We start from the raw sequence: 12,043 nt of genomic DNA on the forward strand, positions 1-12,043 counted from the left end.
GGAGAATGGAAAGTGGGAGGGGAGCAGCTTCTTTAATGATGACAACTGCTACTTAAACCTGTTCAGGGCTTAGAATAGAAAGGAAAAAAGATCAGTGGAAGCTGTAGGTGCTTTCAATGTATGTGGGATTTTTAAGGAATCTTTTTATTCTGACCGTAACTTGCCGGGCCCCAGACAATAGGGGAGGGATGCCATGTGGAAATCAAGGAGGTGCTTCCTTTCAGGTCTTTCTTTGCTGTGTAATTTGAGGTGGTTGTAAGGCACTTATAACTCAGGAATTGTAGACTTGAGCACATTCTACAATTACCTTTTTCATGTTGCTTGCTGTGGACCTCCTGGGTTGTCCAGCCAGGTAACGGTGTCTGATCCTACGTACCTGGGTGTGGGGCTGCTGCCACCTGCATATTCCTGAGAAACCTGTATTTGAGTTGTTGAAGTGTCTGGTTGTAACATTGCTGTCTCCACAGAGAGTTTTCTTGGCTGGGGAGGTTGTACTCAACCTGCTCAGAATCCAACCAGAATCCACTCCATGGCTGTTTGCTGTGTTTTATTTTCTCTCTGTGAGGGAGACTCTGTCTGTTCTTGAAGGCTGAACAGTGACTTCCTTGACTCCTCCTTGGCTAATTAGTGTGCTTTAAAATGGGATGCTTGCATCCTTTTCACCAATCAGCATTCAGAAAGGAAAGGAAATAGTTCAGGTATTAATAGTAACCTGTATCCAATTTGCCATGGAATTACACGGATGCAAATGTCTGGGACTGCAAAGGTGGCAAATGTGTCTGTCTGTCACTCTTCTTCTGAAAAATTGTATTTTCTGGATGTGTTAAAATTTAGCACAGAGTAAGAAATGCACATTCGTTTTTAAATAAAGTGGAGCTCGTTGTGGCCTAGTGGCATCGTTCACCCTCCTGCTTCCCTTGGGAGAAGGTACTGAGGGAACTGAGTGGGACTTTGTGGTGAAGTCACAGGGAGGGATTCAGTCTGGGGAGGGCAAGGATGTGTTTGTCCCACCTCACTCGTATTTAGCAGGAATGGAAAGGAGAAGGAGCCTGAACTATGGCAGCAGCTGTGAGCTCATTTTAAATTACAGCTTTAGTTCCAGAGGACATCCTCGCTTCTTGCCTTCACTGGGTCAGTGAAGTTCAACATCTTGGAGCTTAATCCTCATTCCTGGAAGTGTTCACTGCCAGGTTGGATGGGGCTTGCAGCAACCTGGGATAGGGAAAGGTGTCCCTGCCCTTGGCAGGGGGTGGAACAAGTTGAGCTTTAGGGGCCCTTCCAACCCAAACCATTCTGTGATTCTATGATGTGTCATCACAGATCTTGACCTCTCTTAATTCACTGGAGAAACATCTTGGTCATTCCTGAATTTAGGCTGCATTGTCCATGTCAGACTTTCAATTAAAACTCTTAAAGGACAGTGTGGTTTTCCAGGAATCACAGCTTTCCCATCCTTTGTGCTTTTTACAGTGGGACAGTGAACCTTGGGCTCTTCAGCCCACAGAAGTGTCTGTGTTTTTGAGGACTGTATCAGGTTATTTTGTATTTTTTATCAAGTAGCACAGACAACACAAGCTTTAAGAACTGTAGATCTCAGCATACATCTTATCTGCAGGGCAAAATAAAGGAGCTTTAAGACCAAGAATATATCATGTACTTTTGTTCCAAAAGCCGTCTAATTAAATTTTACTTGATGCTACTGTTGTGTCACAGTCAAACACGCTGAAAGGTAGTTTTTTTAGGACTAGTGAAATTCTCTGTGTGCTTTGGCTTTTCACTTGGGTAGCTGGTGCTGTTTGAGCATAGTTGGTTTGCGATTGCTGCGGGAATGTTCGTAAACTGCAGCGAAAGGCAGGTCCTGGAGCTCACCCCAGTGCTGGGAATCTCTCCGAAAAGGGTGGGAGTGGCTGCAGAACGTGAGGGTTTGCTCTGTGTGTGCGCCTGGAGATGGCTGTGCTGGGAGCCCGTGATAGGCTGCAGGAGGGTATTTATCTCAAATTTATGTGGATTTCTTGGAAACAACTCTTTATCCCCTTTCAGATCTACAGAGCAACACCTCTTCTTTTCCTCCTCTCTCTAGAGAGTGCTGAGCTGCGTGGAGTGGTCTGGGGGTGCTTTTCCAGGCTCCTGAGGGAAGTTGCCACAAATCTGATGATCCATATTTGCTGTCCATCCCTTGGCGGGGGCCAGGAAAGCTTTCCTGCTGTGCTGGGCATGGGTGTTCTGGCTCTCACTGGGATGGGATAGACAAAGCTCCAGAGACAGGGATTTCTGCACTGTTTCTGTAGAGGTGGCACGTTTTCTTTCCCAGACTCCAGCATTTGTTGGGATTCTTATCTGACTTGCGTGCTGTAACCAGGCAGGAATAGAATCGCTGTTGTTGTGGAAGGAACCCGTGGATATTTATGGAAGACATCTGTGGGGTTTGTAGTGCTGCTGCTCATGGGTTCTTCCCCCACTCCCCAGTCTCTATTTGCTCAGGTTCTGGAATTATAATGGGATTTAAAGCATTTTTCCCCATTTCAGCAGGTGAAAGCTCTGGCTGTGCTGTGTCAGGCTGTGCAGGCAGGCACTGAGCTGTGCCAACGGAGTGCACAAGAAAACATTTCCAAATTTCCCCTCCCTCCAAATTTGCTGTAGTCGTTCCCCCTTGGTTCTGTGTCGGAGGTAATGGAGCTTATCTGAGAGCAGGAGCTCCGTGGGTCTCGGGTGCTCCCCTGAGTGTATTTTCACTGGAGCCCCTCAGAGAGATGCCTTATTGAAATTCTGTCTCTTCCTGGAATTACTTTGAGGGAAGCAGATGAGTGCTGTGGAAAAAGGTTCTCTTACTCCCTAGAGATTTTTTCCATTCAAAAGTTGGTCTAAACCAGAATCTAAATCTCTGATATCCTGTTACGCTGCCTAGTTCTGGATCACCATAAAATCTGAATTGGTGCAAGTCTCACTTGGGGTCCAAATACAACTTCTTCCCTCAAAGAAACACTAAGGGGGAGGCACACATTTGTGGGGATATTGGCCTCTGGGTTTCCTGGGATGAGACACCATCAGTGGCTTCTTTCCTGCTCCCTGTGAAATGAGATTTCAGCAGAACCTTTCTGCATTATTGATCAAATTTAGAAATATGGAGACATATGAAATCATTGACTCTCAAACACATTTTTCATGGAGACCCTTGTAGGGACTCTGCATCTGCACAGAACTGGTTTATTCCTTCAAGGAAGCCAATTCCCACCTCGGTGTTGGGACCAGTTGGTGTTGCTGCCACATCCCAACTGCTATGGTGCGGAGTCTATAGCTAATGCCAGTGTTTTTCAGGTCACAGCTTGGGATTGTGAAGCATTTTCCATCTTCACATACTAATTTCTGTGGAGTTACAAGATACCCTTTTATTAAGGAGGTTTGAATTATGTAATTCCCAATTTTTTTGGTGGAATGCTGGCAGAAGTTGCACTTTGTGCTCTGAATGTGAAGTCCTGATCTGTGTGTGGGTGCAGCAAGAATCACTAATTTGGAGAAATGCTGAGGGACCCCATGGTCAGTGTTAAGATCAGGAGCTGGTGGGAAAACTTAGAAGTTTAAACATTTATATATTTATTTTGGTGGAACTGTTTGCTTGCCCAGAGTTACCAAGTTGCTTCACGTTAAAAGAAAAGAAAGTATCCCAAGTTTTGAAAGACTGAACCTGTTTTAAGCCAGAATCTGGCCACCTTGAGCACTTGATTATTTGGTATTTCTATGACCATTTCAAGGCACAGGAAGACCAGTGTGTGCCGTGGTGCACTGAAGATGGCTCCTGTGCAGTGACCGTGAGCTCGGCAGGGTTGGAGCATTGTCCATGGTCAGCTCTGCAAGTTCCCAGGAGGGACAAGGGCAGTGATGATACTTTGTGAAGTGATACATTTTCATCAGCTAAAGCTAAGAAAATGAGATGGATAGATGTGTTCATTAATTATAATGTGGCTTTTGGAAGTGAATTTGGGTTTAAATTGAAATGCTGGATTGCGTGCAGCAGGAACGTTGTGTGAGTGACCTGACCACGTACAGCTAGTGAGGCTGTGCTGGGCATCTCCCACTGGAGTATTTGCTGCGTTCCTAAGTGATTTGATAACAATTTCATTAAAAAATGGTGCCATGTTCGTTGTGAAAATTACTTGGCTCATGTGTGGTTGCTATTTCAGCGTTACGATACTTTATGCATGTTTATATGTGAGCCAAGGAATGAATAAATTTGCTGTATGTGGGCCAGGAAGCAGCTGTAAACAGGCCTTGAAAATGGTGTATCAGTGTCCTGGGACTGATTTCTGTAGACTTTTTGGTAATTCTGTTCACAGTTGATCATAGTCATTGCCCAGAGAAGCTGTGGCTGCCCCTGGATCCTTGGCAGTGCCCAAGGCCAGGCTGGATGGGGTTTGGAGCAGCCTGGGACAGTGGAAGGTGTCCCTGCCCATGGCAGGGGTGGAATGGGATGGACTTTGAGGTCCTTCCAACCCAAACCATTCCATGATGCTGTGGCAGTCAGTACTGTCAGCAAAGTAGCACTGCTGAATTTCCAGACAGTGTAGTTGGAAGTTCAGCTGTTGTTTCCCCAGTTTATCTCTTACTGCTGTTGAAGTGCTAATTAGTGATGTGGCTGTTACTGTGCAGGAGAGGATAAAAGGAGTAGGGGAATCCTGCTGGAAAAGGTGCTGTGCAAGTACTGCCATCATGCTCCATAGGGCTGCAGTTCCCATCAGGGGATCCCTCAGGCTCCCTGGCCTTGGAAAATCCACGAGGTAGCCATGTGTCTGTATCTCCTTTGCTCTTCTCAAAGAAAAACGCCAGAAAACTTCTATTTTGCTCATCTGGAGAAGTTTACCTGCTGCAGGATTCCTTTCTTTGAGTCAGGATCCTGTGCCTTCACATCTTCCTATGGGTTTTGGGGTTTATTTTGGCCTGTTCCTTTTCACTGAGGTTCCCAAGACTTCCCTCAGCCCAGCTGGAAGCAGCTCTACCCTGGATGCAGCTGCATTGCTCATCTGGACATCTTCCCTTTGGCTTTTCATTGGGGAGTGAAAGTTTCCCAAAACAAACAAGGCTCTCCCAGGGTTCCCGATCTCCTCCACTGTGTATCAGTCCCAGCTGGCCTCAGAGTCTCTCCTGGATGGTTCTTGGAAGGAACCATCCCGTTGGAAAGCAGCTGTCCAAATCCAGCTACATCAGAGAAGTTGTTTGTAAGGTGATGAGCAGCGGTAAAGCATAAAATTGTCACCAGCTTTGCAAGGCAAGAAATTCAGATTTTTTTCCCTGCAACTGGAGCAAGGATTGGTTACTGTGTCCCTTGGTATGCTTTGCAGTGTCTAGAGATTGGATGGAATATGAGGTTTTGGGGAATTTGGCATGAGCAGGATGTGGAGCTGGCATCTGTTTAAGCAGACCAGAATAACATCACTGGCACTGGGGAAGGCCCAGTGCTCCCAGTGCCTCACTTTGCTGCTCTCCGTACCTACAGGTCCCTCACCATCCCACTGAGCTTCTCCACCTTGGGAATGGTGAGGAGTGCAGGTTTTGGGCTTGGAATCTGCCAGTGCTTTCATGTGCCAGTTAATGAATCTAATTCCCCTTGGCCTTGGGTGCTGAGAGCTCCTGCTGGTTCCTGCCTGGCGTCAGAAATTCCGCTTTGGGAATTTGTAGCTGGGAAAACATCCTTGAAGGTACAGCAGGAGCTGGTCAAGAAAATCACGTTAGAGGTTTGTAGAATGAATAGATTCACTGCTATTCAGAGCAGAGGTGTGCTTGAAAAGAGAGCACTTGTGCCATGGATAATTCCACAGGGGTTGTTTGGGAAGGTGAATTCCCAGCACGGGAGCTCGTTCTGGCCCTGCCTGTCTGTGGGTTCGTGAGCTGCTCAGGGTTGGGGGGGTGACATACCCTCATTTGTAAATAAAATGCCTCTCAGCCCACCCAGATGGTTGCAGGAACCTTGAAGCAGGTGATTTTTAAAAAAAAAACTATTACCAGAAAGTTACGGGACAAGATGGGTGCTTGGTGGAGCTTCCATGCTTTCCTTTATTCTGCTGTTTGGGCAGAGTCATTACCAGGAAGTTTATTTGTGGATTAGGCAAGGGTTTGTACTGGGTAACCATCATGTACTCAAATCCAGTGTGTGTGTTGTGAATAAAACTCACTTGTTTTAATTTTCTAATGAGCCAATTCCTGTGTTTTTCAGATTACACAGCGTTTTTGGGACACACCTCTGTTGGATTTTAATATATGTCCTGTGAAGAACAGCTTTCAACTATGGAATCGGTAAATATTGACTCTGCTTCTTTCCAAAATTTCTGGTTTATTCCCTAACAACTGCTTGTGTCTCTGTTGGACTGTTTGGTTTTGCCTTTTTAAAATGTTTTTCTTTATTTTCTGCAATTTGAAGGCAAAAATTGCAAGTTCTATGGAATATCTAAAAGGTACTAACCAAGAATATCTTGGGAGTTGTCTGTAGTTCTGAGATGTCTTTTTAATTTTAGATAATTTTGAATATAGCAAGTTTTTCTCTGACCTCAGTGAAATTAAAGTGAACTTTCCTGCGTGGGCAGTTCCAGCACAGGTGCAGACTGTGCAGCTTGTTGGTGCTGCTGACTGCTGAGTATTAAATAATACCACAGTCCTCTTTCTTTCTCTTCGCTTTCAAAATGTCTTGAAAAAACCCAAAGTCTCTGAGTTTCCCAGTGTTACGTCGTCTTGTGATTAGCCTAATTGAAACAGATGGCACCTACGTTTCATTTTGGGCAGAGAAACCTCCCAATCTGCTGAGACTACAGTTGGATGCAGTGTTAGGATTCAACTTTTTGGGAGCATTAACAGATGCAGAAATAACAGGCTGTCGTAGAGTGCAATTTAGGGGGAAAAACGAGATTTTTGCCTCTGTTTTGTGCGAGAGGGTGGGAGAGGCTGGTGCTGTTCTAGAAATCCCGCTGGTGTGGCTGGAGCTGTAGACAGGGGGTTGTTCTGGCTGATTTTTTTGCTGTGCTGGTGGTTTGGTGTGATGGGAGCTGAGCAGAAGCTGGGTGGGCTCAGCTGGGCAGTGTGTGTTGGGGTGGGGGGATGCGTGGCAGTGCAGGCTCAGGGTCACCCCCAGCATGCCCAGAAATCCTATGGAGAAGGCTCCTGCTGGATAACTACAGTGGGTGGCTCCTGCCTTGGGGCCCTAGATCCCTGGCTGACCTCTTGGTTCAGGCTGCAGGGGGATTATTTGTGTTGAGGTTGTCAGCACGATAAAGGCTGTTGCTGGAGAGTTGCTCGGTGCAGTCCAGCTCTGCTCCATCGGCTGCCTTTGCAGGCTGATAGGTGTCTTTTGTCCTGGATTTGGAGGGGAAAAAAATAAAAACCGTTGTGTTTAGTGTGGCCATGATAATTTCAAAGTATTCAGATGGAGACAAGTTGTTATTTCAGCTTCCCCTGGTGAATATTAATAGCAGGAGAAGCCTTTCACAGTGAGACAAAGCAGAGTAGGCATTGGTGACTCTCGGTGCTGTTAGGTAATTAAAGTGTATCAGGTGTGAGCCTTTTTCCTGGTGTGTGCAGGAACTCTGTCCTCCTTCCCGGGAGCTCTGCAGGGCCCTGAAAAACCCAGCTCAGCCCTGATATCAGTTATAAATCAGGCTGGTTGCTGTTTGCTGCCTGTTTTATTTCATAGCTGGGGACAAAGGTTTTCCTTACAAGTTTTGGGGGTAAGTGGTGTTTGTCTTTCTGAATGCAAACTGTCCTTTTCAAACCTGGATAACAAAAACTTACCCAAAATTCAGGTGTGTTTGCACAACCCTGTTGGGAAGCACTTGCTTGAAGCAAGCCAGGTCATCACAGAGTTATGGAATGGTTTGGGTTGGGAAGAGCCTTAAAGCACATCTTGTTCCACCCCCTGCCATGGGCAGGGACACCTTCCGCTAGCCCAGGCTGCTCCAAGCCCTGTCCAACCTGGCCTTGGACACTTCCAGGGGTGAGGCAGCCACAGCTTCTCTGGGCAGTGGTATTTGCTGCTCTTTTTGCTGTTGGCAGCAGGGGTGGCTGTGCCACGCTGGGCTTGTCCTGGCCTTTGGTGACTCCACTGCTCCCCAGCACCGACGCCGACAGCCGGTGCCATTCGCGTGTTCCCGACACCTTCCCAGGGAAGCAGAGGGGTCAAGGCTTTCTCCAAGCAGCAGCTTTGCTAGTGGCTTTGGCAGTGGTGTTTCAGGGAGTTCCTAATGAATATGCAGGTGTGAGATTAAAGGGATGAATGAGGAACAGAATTGCTTTCCGAGCTGCAGCCGCGCGTTCTGACCTCCCGAGAAGGGCACGATTGTAAAGCCGAGGCCTGGAGTGGAAAAGCAATTACAGTACATGCTGCCAGGATTGAATTGTCCTCGGAAAGTCAGATGCTGCAATAATGGGAGCGTTGTTTAGGTGGAACGTGACTTCACTTAACTGCTCGGTGTTTTTCTATTAATGCTCTTAAACGTGTTCACATACGGTTCTCAGGTTTTACTGCTCTGGGGGAAATCGAGCTCAGTATTCCACCAGGAAGATATTTCTCTGCAGGAAGTGTTCTTCTGAGCTTGCTGCCTTTTTTCCCATGTGTTTCAATTCTTGTCCCTTTCGGATTAGAGGGGCTGGAAGATAACACTATGGCAGTGCAGTGTACATTGATTCTTTAGCGTGTTGGTCATTGTGGAGCCAAGGAGAGCTTTCCGTGGGGTTCTGGGGTGTGAAAGGGTTGGCCTTTGGGTTAAGAAGCTGGTGTGTTGCGAAGCAGGGCTTGGGGAGGGGAAGCCATGTACAAGGGGAATTAATAGTCTGAGAGAGCTGGGATTGTTCAGCCTGTGGGAGAGAAGTCACCAGAAAGAGCTTTAGAGCTTCTTCCAGGGCCTAAAGGGGCTTCAAGAGAGCTAGAGAGGGACTGGGGACAAGGGATGGAGGGACAGGACACAGGGAATGGCTTCCCAGTGCCAGAGGGCAGGGATGGATGGGATACTGGGAAGGAATTGCCTCATGAGGCTGGTGAGTCCCTGGCACAGGGTGCCCAGAGCAGCTGTGGCTGCCCCTGGATCCTTGGCAGTGCCCAAGGCCAGGCTGGACAGGGCTTAGCGTAACCTGGGCTGGTGGAAAGTGTCCCTGCCCGTGGCAGGGGTGGAATGGGATGAGCTTCAAGGTCCCTTCCAACCCAAACAATTCCATGATTCAATGCAGCATTAAAGAGGCAGAGTTGCGTGGCTTTGTGGGTTTGCTGACTTCTGCTGGAGCCCTTTCTCTGGGAAAAACAGATTTTGGGAGCTCCGTAAAGCACTGGGTGGCACTCCAGGTGCGGGTTTGCCCGGAGCGTTTCACCAGGGCCAGTTTGGGTTTGTGCTGCCATGTGGGTCATCCTGGGAAGGGGAGGTGGGGTCAGTGGGGAACACCCCAGCCTCTACACTGTCCTCCCTGTGTGTGAGGTGGGTCTGCATGGCCCTTCGGAGCAGTAAGTGTTTGTGTGGCCATGTTCTGGTCTCTTGGACAGCACTGAGGTGACACAGTATAAATTTAACTTCTAAAGCTGTATCTTCACTGCCAGCAGAGGTTAAGCAGAGGTGGCTTAACTGTGAGCCTGGAGTTCTTTGTGGGTCAAACAAGCCTTGAGTTTTTGGACTCAAAACCCTGCTGAGACCTACAGGAAAGAGCTTTAAATCCTTTCCCCTGTCCATGTGAAAAAGCTGCTTTTTCAACTGTAATCTCAGCACAAGCGTTTGCTTTGAGTGGTTGAATTGCTGCTTTTACAGTTCTCTTTATTTTCCTAGAATTTGTTAAATTGCCAACGTTATTCACATGGCACTTTTGGCAGGTGCCACCTACATGCCCTCAATTTGAAGGTACCTTTCAGGAGCAGTGTAGGTAGGGAGGCTCCTCTTTTGCATGTCAGATGTTGGAGAGCACAGCACTTCCATTAATTCACTTTCCCTGACCTTTCCACTGCTAATAAGCCAAGCTGGAGCACAATGCAGCACCTTAATGAACAGACCTGAGCTGAGCAGGGGCTGCTTTGAAAAATGTCTCGCTTGACTTGTTCGTTGGGTGTAATTTTGGTCCATTTATTCACCATGGCACAGACGGGAGTTCTTGGTGAGAGCAACCCACAACCAAATACAGCCCTTTTTCTCCCTGCTTTAGTGTTTAGAACTAGAGAAAACCATGTCAGTAACTGCTTGAAAAGAAGCAAAATGGCTGGTTGGGCTTTTTCTCTGAATCTATTTGATTTGAATAATTTTGTTCTCTGAGGGGCTATATTGTGACTACAAAAATCCTAATTTTTAAAAGAAATATACTTTTGAGTTAGGATTTTGTAGATTTATATCTGCTAATGTAATGTACACTGAAAAATGCACGCTTCTGGGTTATGATGTTGTAGATTAATACCAACCAACATGTAATCTATGCTTAAAAATCACAGTTGCATTTAGGAACAAGTTCATTAAAACAAGCAGACAGTGCACGGGATTATCATTTCCAGTAGCTGCCAGGCTGTTATTTCATGGAGGAAGCTCCTGAGCCACCCAGCCCGGGTGACAGAGGGAGGCTGGGATTTTTGGGAAGGGATCTGTAAGTTTCTTGGCCGGTTCCTGCTTCCATTTGTTGTGCAATGGTGTTCCTGGGTGTGACCTCTTGGGAAAAGTAAAAGTGCTGGGGGGCAGGTTGTGGGGTGGTGAGCGAGGGTTTTATTTATTTATGGGTGTTCCACAGAGCTCTTCAAAGCTGTGGCCTCCGCCCTGAGGAAGTGACACTGGCTGGGGAGTGAAGTGGCAGCATGACACATGATATGGCTGCAATCCCTCGTTTTCCAAAGGTATCCATCATGATGTGATTAAGTGCAGATGATGCTCTTGGCAGCAGGAGGTGTGCAAGATGTTCCCACCTCCGGAGCTTGCAGGCCAAAGGCCCACGGGGAGGACCAGGCTCTCTTGTACTTCTGGAATGAAGCTTGGGATGTTCTTGTTCCCTTTTGTGTAGGTAGTGGTGATCCTGAGGTTTTGACATTCAAATCCTGAGTTCTTTGAGTGAGGGGAGTGGTTCTGTGTTCAGGGAGTTCATTCCTGCCTGGGAGGGAGATGCATCAGTGACTTGGGCATGTTTAGTGAGGCTGCAGGTGGGACAGTCATTGTCCAAGGAACAGGTCAGCTGCTGGACCCCCTGTGAGGGGGGAATGAGGTGGGAATTGTGGCTGGGAGGTGTTCAGTAGCAGAAGAGCCAGAGTGTGAATTTATGGAAACCTTGTATGGAAGGTGATTTGGCTGAGCCACCCAAGTGTCTGACATGAACAGGGAAGTGCAGTCTGGTCCTGGTTCTGTCCTCCGTGCATGGAAAAGTGGGAAATGGTTATTGCAACCAAAGGCAAAAGTGATGGATCTGCTTCATTGATAGTCCTTGGAAGGGGACTTCTGACAAAACCAGGAAGCAATTCTGAAAAGTTAAGTCTAAAATGCTGGATGTGCCCCATCCCTGGAAGTGTTCAAGGTTAGACTGGATGGGGCCTGGAGCACCCTGGTTTTGTGGAAGGTGTCCCTGCCCATGGCAGGGGGTGGAAGGAGCTGAGCTTTAAGGTCCCTTCCAACCCGAACTATTCCGTAGTTCCATGTTGTGTGGAGATGGGAAGCAGGCGTTACCAGTGTTTCTGTTTCCTTGGCTAAATTCTTGGCAGGGCTTTGATTCTGGAACAACGGGAAAACAAGGGCTGAGCTTTGCTGGCTCAGCCTGATTCCTTCCTGGCTTAACAAGAGGCTTGAGGACTCACTCAGGTGTTCCAGCAGTTGTTTTGCTGCTGGGTGTTACCCCTGTTTTATGGTAGTTTGCTGGACTTCCCCAGAAATCCAAAGCTGAATTGTGTTTAACAAGTTACTGCTTTAAGGAGTGTTTTGATCTTGGGTTGTGACTGGACAGGCTGATTGTTTCCAGTTGCTGGAGACATGTAGGAGCTGGGAGAGGGGAGGTTTTGGGTGTTTGCAGGAACTTGTGGACATGAAGGGAGTGAGGGACCGTGGGCTGTGCCCACCATGGCAGAGGC

General features: G+C 47.4%; 1 protein-coding gene across 2 annotated transcripts in view; it reads left to right on the forward strand.

Moving 5' to 3' along the window:
* The window catches only part of ANKRD11 (ankyrin repeat domain 11), a 132,249-nt gene that overhangs the window by 16,588 nt on the left and 103,618 nt on the right, over window positions 1-12,043 (forward strand). The window contains exons 1-2 of one of the 2 annotated variants that reach the window (XM_032122182.1): window positions 4,921-5,726; window positions 6,206-6,285. The gene's annotated coding sequence lies outside the window, so the exon portion shown is untranslated. Of the gene's footprint in view, window positions 1-4,920; window positions 5,727-6,205; window positions 6,286-12,043 lie in introns of those variants that run through there. The other variant, XM_032122181.1, reaches the window with a different exon arrangement.

Source organism: Corvus moneduloides, chromosome 12 (assembly GCF_009650955.1).
Source record: "Corvus moneduloides isolate bCorMon1 chromosome 12, bCorMon1.pri, whole genome shotgun sequence".
In the NCBI taxonomy this organism is placed as follows: Eukaryota; Metazoa; Chordata; class Aves; order Passeriformes; family Corvidae; genus Corvus; species Corvus moneduloides.